This window comes from Anser cygnoides, chromosome 8, assembly GCF_040182565.1.
Source record: "Anser cygnoides isolate HZ-2024a breed goose chromosome 8, Taihu_goose_T2T_genome, whole genome shotgun sequence".
Taxonomy (NCBI): domain Eukaryota; kingdom Metazoa; phylum Chordata; class Aves; order Anseriformes; family Anatidae; genus Anser; species Anser cygnoides.
Window position 1 is genome coordinate 15251597 of NC_089880.1, and position 13745 is coordinate 15265341.

The 13745-nt window shown below is 41.4% G+C and overlaps 1 long non-coding RNA gene across 1 annotated transcript in view; it reads left to right on the forward strand.

Moving 5' to 3' along the window:
- The first annotated feature begins 216 nt into the window (after window positions 1-216).
- Window positions 217-13745, forward strand: part of LOC125183851 (uncharacterized) — a 92015-nt gene continuing 78486 nt past the window's right edge. Inside the window, exon 1 of the long non-coding RNA XR_007166524.2 lies at window positions 217-370. This is a non-coding gene — a long non-coding RNA (uncharacterized lncRNA). The remainder of the gene's footprint in view (window positions 371-13745) is intronic.

Genomic DNA, 13745 nt, shown 5'->3' on the forward strand with positions numbered 1-13745 from the left:
TGTTGTGTTCTATAAATAAACCTAATATATCAATACACATATTTAATACAAAAATATTGAGAAATTATTCAACATTTTTGTGTTGTGTGCCTCTGTATTTAAAGCTGCCCAAAGAGAGAAATACTAATTTTGATCAATAATTAAATTGATAAAATAGCAACTTACTTCAATCTATTTAATGAAATGCTTTATTTAATAAGCTGTATAACTGGCCGGCAGCTGTATAAATTTGGCCCGGCCGCTATCCTGTCCACATGCAGCCGTCAGCCCAGCACAGCCTCGGTGATCACCGAAGGGAAGGGAACGAAGGGAAGGGAGGAAGCGGAGTGGGAGCCGCGCAGCATGGGGCCAGGAGATCACCGGCTTGGTGGTGAGTGCGGTGTTTATCGTTATACCCACCGCCCCCCCCTCCCAAAATGAGAAGGAAATTGGGGGGGGGGGGGGGGGGGGGGAGAAAAGTTGGGACGCTCCCCTTTATCCACTAAACGTGAAGGCTTTGAAGTCGCTGCCGCACCTGGCTCCCCCCTCCCCCCGGAGAAAAAAAAAAAAAAAAAAGGGAAGAAGAAAAGAGCCGAGGCCATGTGTAGGGTCGTCACTTGTGTGGAGAAGCTGGGGAGTGAGGGGCTCTCTCCCAGCGGAACGCAGTTATGTGGGTGTGGGTGGTAGTTGCGGGCTCCAGGTGTTCGCAGCCCCTCCGGGGTGCATGCTTCCTTCTGGGGGGGCCGCAGCGACTTGGGATTTGCACTGCCAGTCGCAGGGGAGAAGTGCGTAAAGCGCGTACTTTGTTTCAGATGTTTGCAGCAACTTCGTTGTGGTGCTGGCCACAGCTGAGAGAACTTTTCATTTTGGTCTGTTGACTTTATGTTTGCTTTATGTTTGTTTTTCCTTTTTTTTTTTTTTTCATATCCAGGAGGTAAACTTAGTGGTCAGTTTACTTACAGATCTAATTTTTAAAATTGCCTCCAGTTGTAACAATTCTTTAAGTTGGTGGATGAGGCTGGTGTCCTCGTACTCAGGGAGCAGAGGCTGAGGCTGTGCCCCCTTTTCTTTGTTGCTGGCTCTGGTTCTTTGTACAGCCTAAAGGGGAAATGAGGCCCCTGTTAGGGATAATTTGGTGGGGCTGTGGTCTTACTGCCAGGCAAGAGGAATCCTTTCTTTCCTTGTTGAAAGGAATACTGTAGCGACAGATGAGAACCTTTCTGCCTGCAAATGTGTGCTTGTGGTCTTTTATTATGCCTTTTCTTTTTTAATGTCAGGTGGTTATAGTTTAAAAGGCACAGATATCTTTAGTTTTGCTTTGATTCTTGGTACTAATGTCAGAATCCCTAAACAGCCAAAAAGCTGTACTAGGAAAGAGGTAGGAGAAAGTAGGGAAGAGAAATTTTGAGTTGGTAGTGTAATGGTGATTTACAAGCAGTTGTAGCTAATATCTTGCTTAAATCCGTAGACTACAACACATGCAATTAAAAATAATGTAGAGAAGAGAGGAGTATCTGTTGTTAAAGAGATTTTAAAATGCTTTTCTCTGTAACAAACAAGCGGAATTGTAGCATGTTTGTTTGTTTATGTGTTTGTCCTTTTTAATTTATTTCTTTATTCCCAAAGCCAACAGTTGTTTTACAGTTCTTTTAGAAGTTCAGTTGTTAGCAGAGCTTTTAGAGTTAATACCTGTAGTAAATATTTCCAATGCTAATTTGTGTTTCAGCAGGTAATTCTTAGTATTTTGTAACACTTTGAAACCAGCAAAGCCTTGAATCGAATTGGGGCGAGTGTTCAAAGCCTTAAATAACCCAAACCCAAAAAGTACAGATACTGCAAGCGCACAACTGAGGTAGCAGAATATCTCCAAGGATGTCATCACAGAAGTAAATGACCATTTTTTATAATAACTGTCCTTCCACACAGATTTTCATTCTTTTTCTTTGAAAATACACAGTACATGTTGAAAAGTACTAGAAGCATATGTGCATATTTTTTTTAGGATGCAATAAATTTCTACGTGCTTTTTGTGGTAACTCAGTATGTCATCCAGAGTTGCTTTTTCAAATTAGCCTGTCATTTAGCAAGTCTTGATGAGTGTGTTGCTGTTAACATTTGTTGTTAATTGACAGCTTTAACTGCCTTCAGTCTGTACCTGCAGCCAGTAAGCTTGTGGAAGAAGTTTGATTTCATTTTCTATAGCTTGTTTGTAGCAGAGTGCCAGCTACATCCTGTTCGCAGAGTTTATGTTGTTCGTGATCATGCCTGTAAGGAATTTTATTAAATTTAATACAATATATCATGGGGAAATGTGCAAATTAAGGTATTTTAGTTCTCTTGTCTAAAATATTTTCAGCAAATGCTTCTAGGCACCTTAATATTTGTGATTATAACTTAGTGAAGTCTGTTGCTCACACTGCCAAGTACTGTCCTAGATACGGAAGGATATTGTAGTCCTTTCTTTACATGGGTTTTCAAATCATTGCCGTGGTTTTGAAGCATGTGGCTCAGATGGTTCAGTGGCCAGTTTCAAAACAGGTAGGTGGTGTTACATTGCCCACAGCAGCAGGCAGGACCTGGGATGGTCTTTCCAGCTCCATGTCCTGTACAGCAAAGCACAATTCTATGGAATTACAGCAGCTAGCTCAGTTACAGTTAATAAGTGGGTTTGTTCAGTGCCAGTGCACTAGCAGTATTATTTAGGTTACTTGTCTTGCATAATTCAATGTGGGTGTTCAACAGGCTCAACCTTCATGAAAAATTTCAGAGATCCACATCAGAATGTGGTTGGTTCCACCCATAAAGATGAGACTAAACCTGTATTAATAGCACAGTAGGCTAGTATATTCAGCCAGTGTTTAAGTACATTAGTACTTTGTGTTTAAGTTATCTGCACATGTAAGCCCTAAAATAAAAAAAAAAAAAAATAAACTGAATGTAACATGCCAGTTCTTGTGGGTGAGGAATGTGCTAGCAAGACCTCGCAGTCTTGTGTCTTGGTGAAGGATGAGGATGACATATCCTTTTGCAGGAAGGACACAAGGATTGGTGAGAGGTTGGTAACTATGGAATCACCTGAGTGTGGTGAAGAGGGTATTAGGGCTTCTCCCTCCCAAAAGGTGGCCCAGCTGAGGTGCATTTACCATAATGCACACAGTATGGGTAACAAACAGGAGGAGCTGGAGGCCACCATGCTAGTAGGGAACTATGATGTAGTTGCCTTCACGGAAACCTGCTGGGATGATTCCCACGACTGGAGTGTGGCCGTCGATGGCTACAAACTATTCAGAAGGGATAGGCGAGAAAGGAGGGGAGGAGGAGTTGCCCTCTATGTTAGGAAATGGGTAGATTGTGAAGAGCTGTGCCTGAGAAACAGGCATGACCAGGCTGAGAGCTTGTGGGTGAAAATCAAGGATTGGTCTGGTAAAGGACATCTAGTGGTTGGGGTCAGCTACTAATCACCTGATCATGGGGAGTCTGTTGACAAGGCCTTTTTGCTTCAGCTGCAAGAACTGTCATGCTCACAAGCTCTTGTCCTGATGGGGGATTTCAACCACCCAGGTATCTTCTGGGGTAGTGGCGCGGTGGGTTCCAGGCGATCCAGGAGATTCCTGGAGTCTCTTGAGGATAACTTCCTGGTCCAGGTAATAGATGGACCGACCCGAGGTGAAGCCTTACTAGACCTGGTGCTCACCAATGTGGAAGGGAGTATTAGACAGGTGAAGACAGGAGGCTGCCTGGGCTGTAGCAACTATGCCCTGGTGGAGTTTGTGATCTTGAAGAACATGGGTCTGGCAAAAAGCGGAGTCAGGACCTTGAACTTCAGGAGAGCAAACTTCCGGCTGCTCAAGGAATTACTGGCTGCGATCCCCTGGGAAACTGTCCTTAAGGGCATAGGAACAGAACAGCGATGGCAGCTCTTTTAAGGACACCCTTCTGGGAGCGCAAGAGCTCTCCATCCCCCAGCAGAAGAAATTGAGCAGAGGAGGTGGGTGACTGGCACGGCTGAGCAAGGAACTGCAGCTTAAACTGAGGGAAAAGAGGGAAATGTACAGGAAGTGGAAGCAGGGTTGTGTAGCCAGGGAGGAATAGAGGGGTGTCATCCGGATGTGTAGAGATGGGATCAGGAAAGCCAAGGCACAGATAGAGCTGAACTTGGCAAGGGATGTGAGGAATAACAAGAAGGGGTTCTACAGATACATAGGCAGGAGGAGACAGGCCAAGGAGTGTGTTTCCCCTCTGATAAATGAGATGGGAGAAATGGCTTCCTCAGACATGGAAAAAGCTGAGGTACTCAATAAGTGCTTTGCCTCAGTCTTCACTGGTGGTCAAGTTTCCTATGTCTGTCAGGACCCTGAACCTGAAGAAGAGGGTGAGAAGAGCGGATTCTGTCCCACTGTGACAGTGGAACAAGTCCGGGACCGCCTAAGGTAATTGGATGTGTATAAGTCCATGGGGCCAGATGGTATACATCCCAGGGTGCTGAGAGAGATGGCTGACATGGTTGCTGAGACGCTCCCCATCGTATTTGAAAAATCATGGCTGTTGGGTGAAGTCCCCGGTGACTGGAAAAAGGGAAACATTACTCATTTTTGAGAAAGGGAGAAAGGAAGACCCAGAAAACTACAGGCCGGTGAGCCTCACATCTGTGCCTGGGAAGATCATGGAGCAGATCCTCCTGGAAGACATGTTAAGGCATGCACGAGATAAAGACATAATCTGAGACAGCCAGCATGGCTTCACCAAAGGCAGATCTTGCCAAACCAATCTGGTGGCCTTCTATGATGGAGTGACAGCGTCGGTGGACGAAGGAAGGGCGATGGATATCATCTGCCTGGACTTCAGCAAAGCCTTTGATATGGTCCCTCACCACATTCTTCTTTCTAAATTGGACAGGTATGGATTTGAAGTATGGACTGTTAGGTGGATAAAGAATTGGTTGGCTGGTCGCAGCCAGAGGGTTGTGGTCAACAGTTCTATGTCTGGGTAGAGGCCGGTCACAAGTGGTGTCCCTCAGGTGTCAGTCTTGGGACTGGTGCTCTTCAACGTCTTTATCAATGATAAAGATGGAATTGAGTGCACCCTCAGCAAGTTTGCAGATGACACCAAGCTGAGTGGTGCAGTTGATTCAATAGAGGGAAGAGATGCTATCCAGAGGGACCTGGACAGGCTGGAGAAGTGGGCCCATGAGAAACTAATGAGGTTAAACAAGTTCAAGTGCAAGGTGTTGCACTTGGGCTGGGGCAATCCCAGGTATTTATATAGACTGGGCGAAGAAGAACAGCCCTGCGGAGAAGGACTTGGGAGTCCTGATGGATGAGAATCTGGACATGAGCTGGCAGTGCGCTCTTGCAGCCCAGAAGGACAACTATGTCCTGGGCTGCACTAAAAAAGAGGTGGCCAGGAGGGAGAGGGAGGTGATTGTCCCCCTCTACTCTGCTCTTGTGAGACCCCACCTGGAATACTGCGTGCAGGTCTGGGGCCCCCAGCACAAGAAGGATGTGGAGCTCGTGGAATGGGTCCAGAGGAGGGCCACTAAGATGATCAAAGGCTGGAACACCTCCCCTCTGAAGAAAGGTTGAGGGAACTAGGCCTGTTTAGCTTGGAGAAGAGAAGGCTCCGGGGAGACCTCATTGCGGCCTTCCAGTACTTTAAGGGAGCGTATAAACAGGGGGGGAACACCTGTTTACATGTGTTGATAGTGATAGGACAAGGGAGAATGGTTTTAAACTGAGACAGGGGAGATTTGGGTTAGAAATTAGAAGGTTTTTCACTCAGAGGGTGGTGAGGCAGTGGAACAGGTTGCTGAGAGAGGTTGTGGATGCCCCATCCCTGGAGGCATTCAAGGCCAGGCTGGATGCGGCTCTGGGCAGCCTGCTCTAGTGGTTGGCAACCCTGTCCAGAGCAGGGGGTTTGAAACTAGATGATCTGTGAGGTCCTTTTCAACCCAAGCAATTCTGTGATTCTATGACTCCTTGATTTTACAAGGTGTTGACATTTTCTTCTGTAAATTACAGATGAGATACTGCTAATGTGTATTTGGTTAAAAATAATAATAATAGCAGTAAAGAGTTTAAATATTATGACTTGAAAATGGAATATTTCTACTGTTTTCCAATGAGCCACATTATTTTTGAGTCCATAATGTATATTAAACTATAGTTTTTTACTTTATTGTTTGAAAATTACTTCCCTACAGGGCAAGCAAAGTGTCCTAGTCATACTAACTTTTTCATAACTAACTTGACTTTCTCCTATAGCCTTTTTCTAGCCCTTGCTTTTTATTATATATATTTCATTACTCATTTGAATACATTCATGTTATAAGTGATTGATGTGTAGTTGGCTTTTGTAACTCCAGTCTAATGAAAATTGGTGTTGGATCCGAAGTACACAAAACAAAAACTACGCAGTGGAAAATAAAAGCCCTTATTTATCTTGGCTAATATAAAATCATGAATTTCATGATTCACATTTATACCTAGCAGAACTTCTCTTTCCAGTGGAAGAAACATAGGTAAACAAACGAACAAACATTAGATACCATGAAACTTCCACTTTTTTTTAGTATTTAATTGTTCCCAACCTCTTTAGTAGCTCATTGTTAAAATTAATAAGCAAATATTCATGTTGTTAAAAACAAAACAAAAAAAACATACTAAAACAAATAGGAAAAGTTGATGGGAAACCTATTTAATTACCAGTACATGTGATTATGCCACACTATAAAATTAAGAGAAAACTGTATATTTCAGAGTAGTTGTGTGAAAGAGAACATTTAAAAATCTCCAGATATTTAAGTTGTCCCTTTCTAATTTTCTGTCCCAATGGGTTTGTTTGTGATTTGTTTGCTTCCATCTTTTTTCTAAGCCTTCATATGAACTTACAGAACTACACAGAAATTCAGCTATGAACAAATAAAAGATTAAGAAAATAATAAACTTAAAAAACTAAGACACACAAATTCATGGCTATCCAAAGTGATGTGTGACTACCGTATTATAAACAATTGTGCCTTCTTAACAAACTTTATGAGATTATCTATGTCCTTAAAATTAATATATTCACAGGACTTGGAAAAGAATGATGCTAAACTCCTCAAACCAGAGGAATTAGCATTTCTTTATTAATACAAAAATTAGGTTTGCACTTCTTCCTTCCTGGAAATTCATAGAATGCAATTATTTGCAATATATGATATGTAAAGAAAATTTATTTCTCTGAATAAAAAAACTTGTTGACATAGTAGGAATCTCTGAAATACAAAGAAAAGCATATAAAACATTATTTTCATCAATGTGATTAAAGAGTGGTAATGAAACACTGGATGAAATTGGTTCCTCTTTAAACACTTTGGAAAATCTCCAGTGCTCATATAGAAGTTTATGCAAAACATTCTTAAAGAGAAAATGAAAAGATAAACAAAGGCTCAGAAATTCTTTGTAGGTAATCTTTTGGTAGGATAGCAAATGCATGTTCCTTATTACCCTGTGGGCCCCTGTTACTAAGTTGCTTAGCTCATATTTGTCATAGTGTATGTACACATACGCATGCACACACATATGTATATGAAATAGTATGTATTTGTCTGTCTTTTTCTCTAACCAAATAGTAAAAATATTGATGTTCAAGTTAATGATATTAATCAAGCAGAAGGTACATTAACTCAAGAGGGCTGGCCCTCAAAATATGAAGGAAATATCTTATTTTTAGTACAGCAAGAAAATGATAATAGACTAGGCAAATATTTTGAAAGTGGTAAGGAAGATATAATCATTAAGTTGTCTAGAAAAAGAAATGATCCTGTGGCATTTAAGATGAATGCTGAAGAAAGAGTAGACATTTTCTGAGTAGAAATTTAACTTGTAGATGGGGGAGAAAAGTTGTGTGTTAAACTCACTAATCAGAGAACAGTCATTAGAAATTAGTATGATATCTCTCACATCAGCATGTTATAGAAAACCGGATTTTAATATTAAATTAATGTTGATTAAAAAATGAGAATCTGATTGCAATGAAAATAGGAGTTTCTTCTTCATACACGGAGCACAAGCATCACAAAAAAAAAAATATTATTAATTAAGGGCAAGAAAGAAGACCCTGGCAACTACAGGTCTGTCAGTCTCACATCAGTGCCTGGTAAAATTATGGAGAAGATTATTCTGGGAGTTACTGAAGTGCACCTGGGAGACAATGCAGTCATTGGTCTCAGCCGGCATGGGTTCATGAGGGGTAGGTCCTGTTTAACAGATTTGATTTATTTTTATGGTAAGATCACCCATCTAGTCAATCAAGAGAAACCAACTGATACAATCTTTTTGGATTTCATACAGCTTTTGACACAGTTTCCCATAGGATCCTACTGGACAAAATATTCAGCATACAGCTAGAAAAAAACATCACACAATGGGTGAACAATTGGCTGATAGGCAGGGCTCAAAGGGTTGTGGTAAATGGGGCCACATAAGGCTAACAGACAGTCAGCAGTGGGGTCCCCCAGGGCTCAATTTTAGGGCTGGTTCTCTTCAATGTTTTTATAAATGACTTGGATGTAGGACTAGAAGGTATTTTGAGCAAATTTGCAGATGATATTAAACTGGGAGGAGTTGTTGACTCTGAGGGTGGAAAGGCCTTTCAGAGGGATCTGGACAGATTGGAGAGCTGAGCAATCACCAACTGTATGAAGTTTAACAAGTGCAAGTGCCGGGCCCTGCACCTGGGAAGGAGCAACCCTGGCAATATGTACAGACTGGGCGATGAGACTCTGGAGAACAGCGGCGCATAGAGGGATCTGGGTGATTTGGGTGATGGCAAGTTGAATATGAGCCAGCAGTGTGACCTGGCAGCCAGGAGGGCCAACTGTATCCTGGGGTGCATCAAGCACAGCATTGCTAGTAGGTCGAGGGAAGTGATTGTCCCACTCTACTCTGCACTGGTGTGACCTCACCTCAAGTACTCTGTGCAGTTCTGGGCACCACAGTACAAAAAATATGTGAAAGTATTGGAAAATGTCCAGAGAAGGGCTACAAAGATGGTGAAGGGCCTAGGGTGGAAGATGTATGAGGAGTGGCTGAGGTCACTAGGCCTGTTCAGCCTGGAAAAGAGGAGGCTGAGGGGAGACCTCGTCATGGTCTACAGCTTCCTCACAAGGGGGAGAGGAGGGGCAGGCACCGATCTTGTCTTTTTAGTGACCAGTGATAGGACCTGAGGGAATGGTGTCAAGCTGCGACAGGGGAGGTTCAGGTTGGATATCAGGAAGAGGTTCTTCACCGAGAGGGTTGTTGCACACTGGAAGGGGCTCCCCAGGGACGTAGCCACGGCACCAAGCCTGTCAGAGTTTAAGAGTTTGGACTATGCCCTCAGTCATATGGTCTGAATTTTCGGGTAGACCTGTGTGGAACCAGGAGTTGGACTTGATGATCCTTATGGGTCCCTTCCAACTTGGGATATTCTATGATTTTTTTTTCAGTTGCTAAACTATTTAATATGCCATGGATGGCAAGAAGCTTCTCACTAAGAGCAAGAGTCTTTGGTTTTCCTCATCAGTTCAGTATTTGCTTTGTTCATATAAACCGAAGAACAGTATTGATGGCACTGAGGAATGTGTAACTGGATGTTTTTCACTGTTATTGAGACTACTTACTAATGGCAAATTGGAACAGAGAACTGTAGAATAAACTATCAAACACTCTCCATTCCATTAGAGGAATAGTATATGACAACAGCAAAGATCCTGAAAGAACCTCTGGAAAATCTTCCGCAAATATCTCATCTCACTAGAAGCTGTTTTTCAGAATTTTCACTGGAAATCATTACTGCAGAATGGCAAATGAAAATGGGGTAATCTTTAGCTCCTGGATACATCTGAGGTATTAAGCACTTCCACCTATATTCATCTGGTTTCCTTCAACCTATTATCTACAGTAACCAAGTAAAAATCTAGGAATATTTATTTATGAGAAATGTGCTTCTGCAATATCACCACAGGCAAAAGAGTATCTGTATGGGCAACAGAAGAGAAGACAAAATGGCAAACAATTGCACTCAAAACATTGTTGTTAACGTATAAATCATTTTGACATCATTATGTTAAAATGTATAGTACGTTATCAAATATTAGAAATGTTAATTTTCCAGAAATCACTTTCCTGAGGAGAAAACACAGTAGATATTGAAGTATCAGAATGAGTCCAGAGGAGGGTCACACAGATGATCAAGGGGCTGGAGCTCCTCTCCTATGAAGACGGGCTGAGGGAGTTGGGGTGGTTTTGAGAAGGCTTTGGGGAGACCTTATGGTGGCCTGCCAGTACCTAAAAGGGGCTACAGGAAAGATGGGTAGGGACTTTTTTTTTGTCTGTGAGTGTAGTAATAGGACAAAGATTAATGGCTTAAAATAGGGCAGGTTTAGGTTAGGTATAAGGAGGAAATTCTTCATTCTGAGGGTGCTGAAGCACTGTAACAGGTTGCCCAGAGAAGGTGTGGATACCCCATCCCTGAAAGTGTTCAAGACCAGGCTGGTCTTTGGGTAACCTGATGTAGTGGGAGTTGTCCCTGCCTACAGCAGGGGGGTTGGAACTATATGATCTTTAAGGTTCCTTCCAACCCAAACCATTCTGTGATTCTATTATACTTTCGTGAGTATAATTGCAGGGTAAACTAACTGATTTTTAAGCTATTAGGTGTCATTGAATTCACTAAGAGATCATGGGTTTGTTGTTTTTTCATTGTCTCTGACATTTATTTACCCTAAAATATAAAAAATCTTGCTCCTACGGTATATTCACATTCTTTCCTAGTCTTGTTTGAATTGTCACAGTTTGGTTTTGACCCTTTTGAAGTAATGGTTTAATGTTGTTGGCCTTGAAGACTTTTAACTTTTATAGGTGGTAGCAAGTTCAGCCTCCTCCCAGTCCTCTTCATTTCTCCAGCATATTACTACCAAGCAGAAGAAAATCACTAATTCCTTCAAACACAGTGAAGGAGATCAAACACTGCTTTTCCCTTCAGTAATTCAGCAAATCCTATGTATGAATTTTGAAGCTTAGTGAGGCCACAGTTGCATGTGCAGTGAGGTCAATACCAATGCCATATTAGAATTCTAGATCAAGGATTACCCTTGTCAAAAATAGCGAAGGGGACATTTTATGGTAATGGAGCTTTTCCTTTCTTACTGAAATTGAAATTGTATCTACTGTTTAGAAGTATGTTAATGTCTGTAGCACAGTATTATAACCAGCTATCTCTAGAAATACAGTTGTTTTGTACTTAGTACTACAGTGGTTTCTCTAGACTGGGTTCAGTTCTGAAGTCTAGATATTTTCTTCAGCAGTTCTAAAATCATGTTATAATGTTGGGCTTGTACAATGGGCTTAGAGGAGCATAATCCTCAGATGGATTTAAGACACACATTTACTGCATTTTTTACCCAGCTCTGCAGATAACGTTCTTAGAATTGCGTTTAACTTAGTTGAAATAAACTTCTCTGCTCTCTCTCTCCACTCTGGAAGTTATTTTAAGGATATGGCCTCATGAGCAAATGCTCAGACTCTATATGCATCTTTCTGACTGTTTTCAGAGCATCTGTACTTTTGTAAGATATCTCAAACTCTCCTTTTGGCCATAAAACACAGACTGGAAAAATATATCGATTCCTTTGACAGCTTGGCTGTCTCAGAATTTGGATCTGGACTGGTCTCATGCAGTGAGTTACTCATTCTCTTCATGCTCAAGTGAAGCACAGCATATTGTATTAGTGCTTCTGCTTCTGGCTGTTATTCCTTTAAATTGCAACATTTTATCAAGGCTTCTACTGTGATCTTGGAGGCCTCTTCCAACCTAGATGATTCTGTGATACTCAGAGACTGGAGAAAGACTGGAGTCAGAGAAACAGGACCGAGTTTCATTCTGTCATCATAAGTCTATGATAAATAGCCTGCAAGATAGTATTAGAATATTTTATCCTTTTTACTTGAGACACAAGCCATGATCAGAACAGTGTTCCAAACATGTAAACTAATATCCTAAAGACTGGTTGGTGCCTACACCTGATCAAGGCTCCATTTTGTAGTACATATTAATATAAATATCAAATACTGTTTTTGTTTGTTTGTTTTTGCCTCGGAAACAGGAGAATGAAGCAGCAAAATCAGATGTTTCATCATGTAGAGAAGAACCAGAAAAATGTTCTCCTGAATGTGATCATCTTGTCTTTCAACAGAAAATGTGCCGAGTCAGAAATTGCTTTCTGTATTCCTGACTTGAAAAAAAAAGTGTGTACCTGTTTTCTCTTCCCTTGTCAAGACAAAAACTTTATCACACCTGACTGGATGAAGCCTAAATAAATCAGCTGTATTTTATGAATTTTAAAAATATTGTGCGTTACATAGATTAAGGTATGCTTTGCATTTGAACTATTTTCCTAGTCTGTTCACACCTGTACGTAGAATACTATAGCTCATTTGTAGCTTTGAATAAATAAGAGAACTGTAGGTGATAGTAACTTATTTTCAAATGCTATTTCCTAGTTGTTTTTTTTTTCTTCATAGTATTTTACTGGACAAAAATAAAAGTCCTCTGCTTGTATATGCCTGCATAAAACCACACAAAACAAAGCACTCATGATCTAAAATATTTTACTTTTATTTAAAAAACCATGTCCATGTGGCTCTTTAATATTATTAAGGAAGGAGACTCCCCAACCACTATGGGCAACCTGTGACAGTATTTGGTCACCCTCGCAGTGAAAATGTGTTTCTTCTTGTGGAACTGTATGAGGTTCAGAACAGCAAAAAGGGCATTACCACTAAGCCTGTAGTTGGCATTCATCAAAGAAGGAACCTCCTCCATTCCAGTTTGTGCCCCCTGCCTCTTGTCCCGGCACTGGGCAACACCTAAAAGAGCTTGGTTCCATCCTATTTGCACCATCCCTTTAGGTATTTATAGATCTAAGCTTTCTCTTCTCTTGGCTAAACAGTTCTAGATCTTCCAACCTCTCCTCACCGTACTGGAGATGAAGGATCATCTTCTACTTGCGGGAAACACTTTGTCTAATGAAGCCCAGGATACCATTAACTTTATTGGCAGCAAGGGCACTTTATTGGCTCATATTCAACTTAGTGTCTACCAGTACCCTGAGGTCTCTTCACTGCCAGCCTGCTTTCCATCTAGGTGGCACCCTTCATGTACTGGTGCCTGGGTTAGTTCCTCCCCAGGTGCAAGGCTTCACATTTCTCCTTGTTATACTTGATGGGATTTATAAGGCTCACAGCAACGAAGTGGGCATTACAGCTAAGTGTGCATTACACCTTTCACAAAGGGATGTGCCTTCAAAGAGATCACTATTAACTGTTTCTGCAAATAGAAGCACCTGATCTGTTCTTCTGTTTTTGTCACCCTTGGTTTGGGTCTGAATAATGATGCTGCATATGATGAGCAATATCTGAACAGGCATTCACAGTATCTTTACAAAAATTGTAACTAAAATGACTATTTTAAAAACAAGTTGCCTGGCAGGCCAAGACAAGCCCAGGCAAAGCCTGACACCTCCAGAGACTTGTGTTATTTGCTTAATGCAAAGCTTTTGCGTTAAGTGGACTGTGGCACTACCGTATCTTTATTACTGAACCAGTAGTCAATCATCTATATTGCTATCAGGCTAATATGTCAAATGTCCCTAGGGGGAAAAAAAAAAAGCATGACATTCTTATCAATGTTGGCAGACCAGTACACATGTATGAATAGAGATGTTGTAATGAATAGCACCAAGA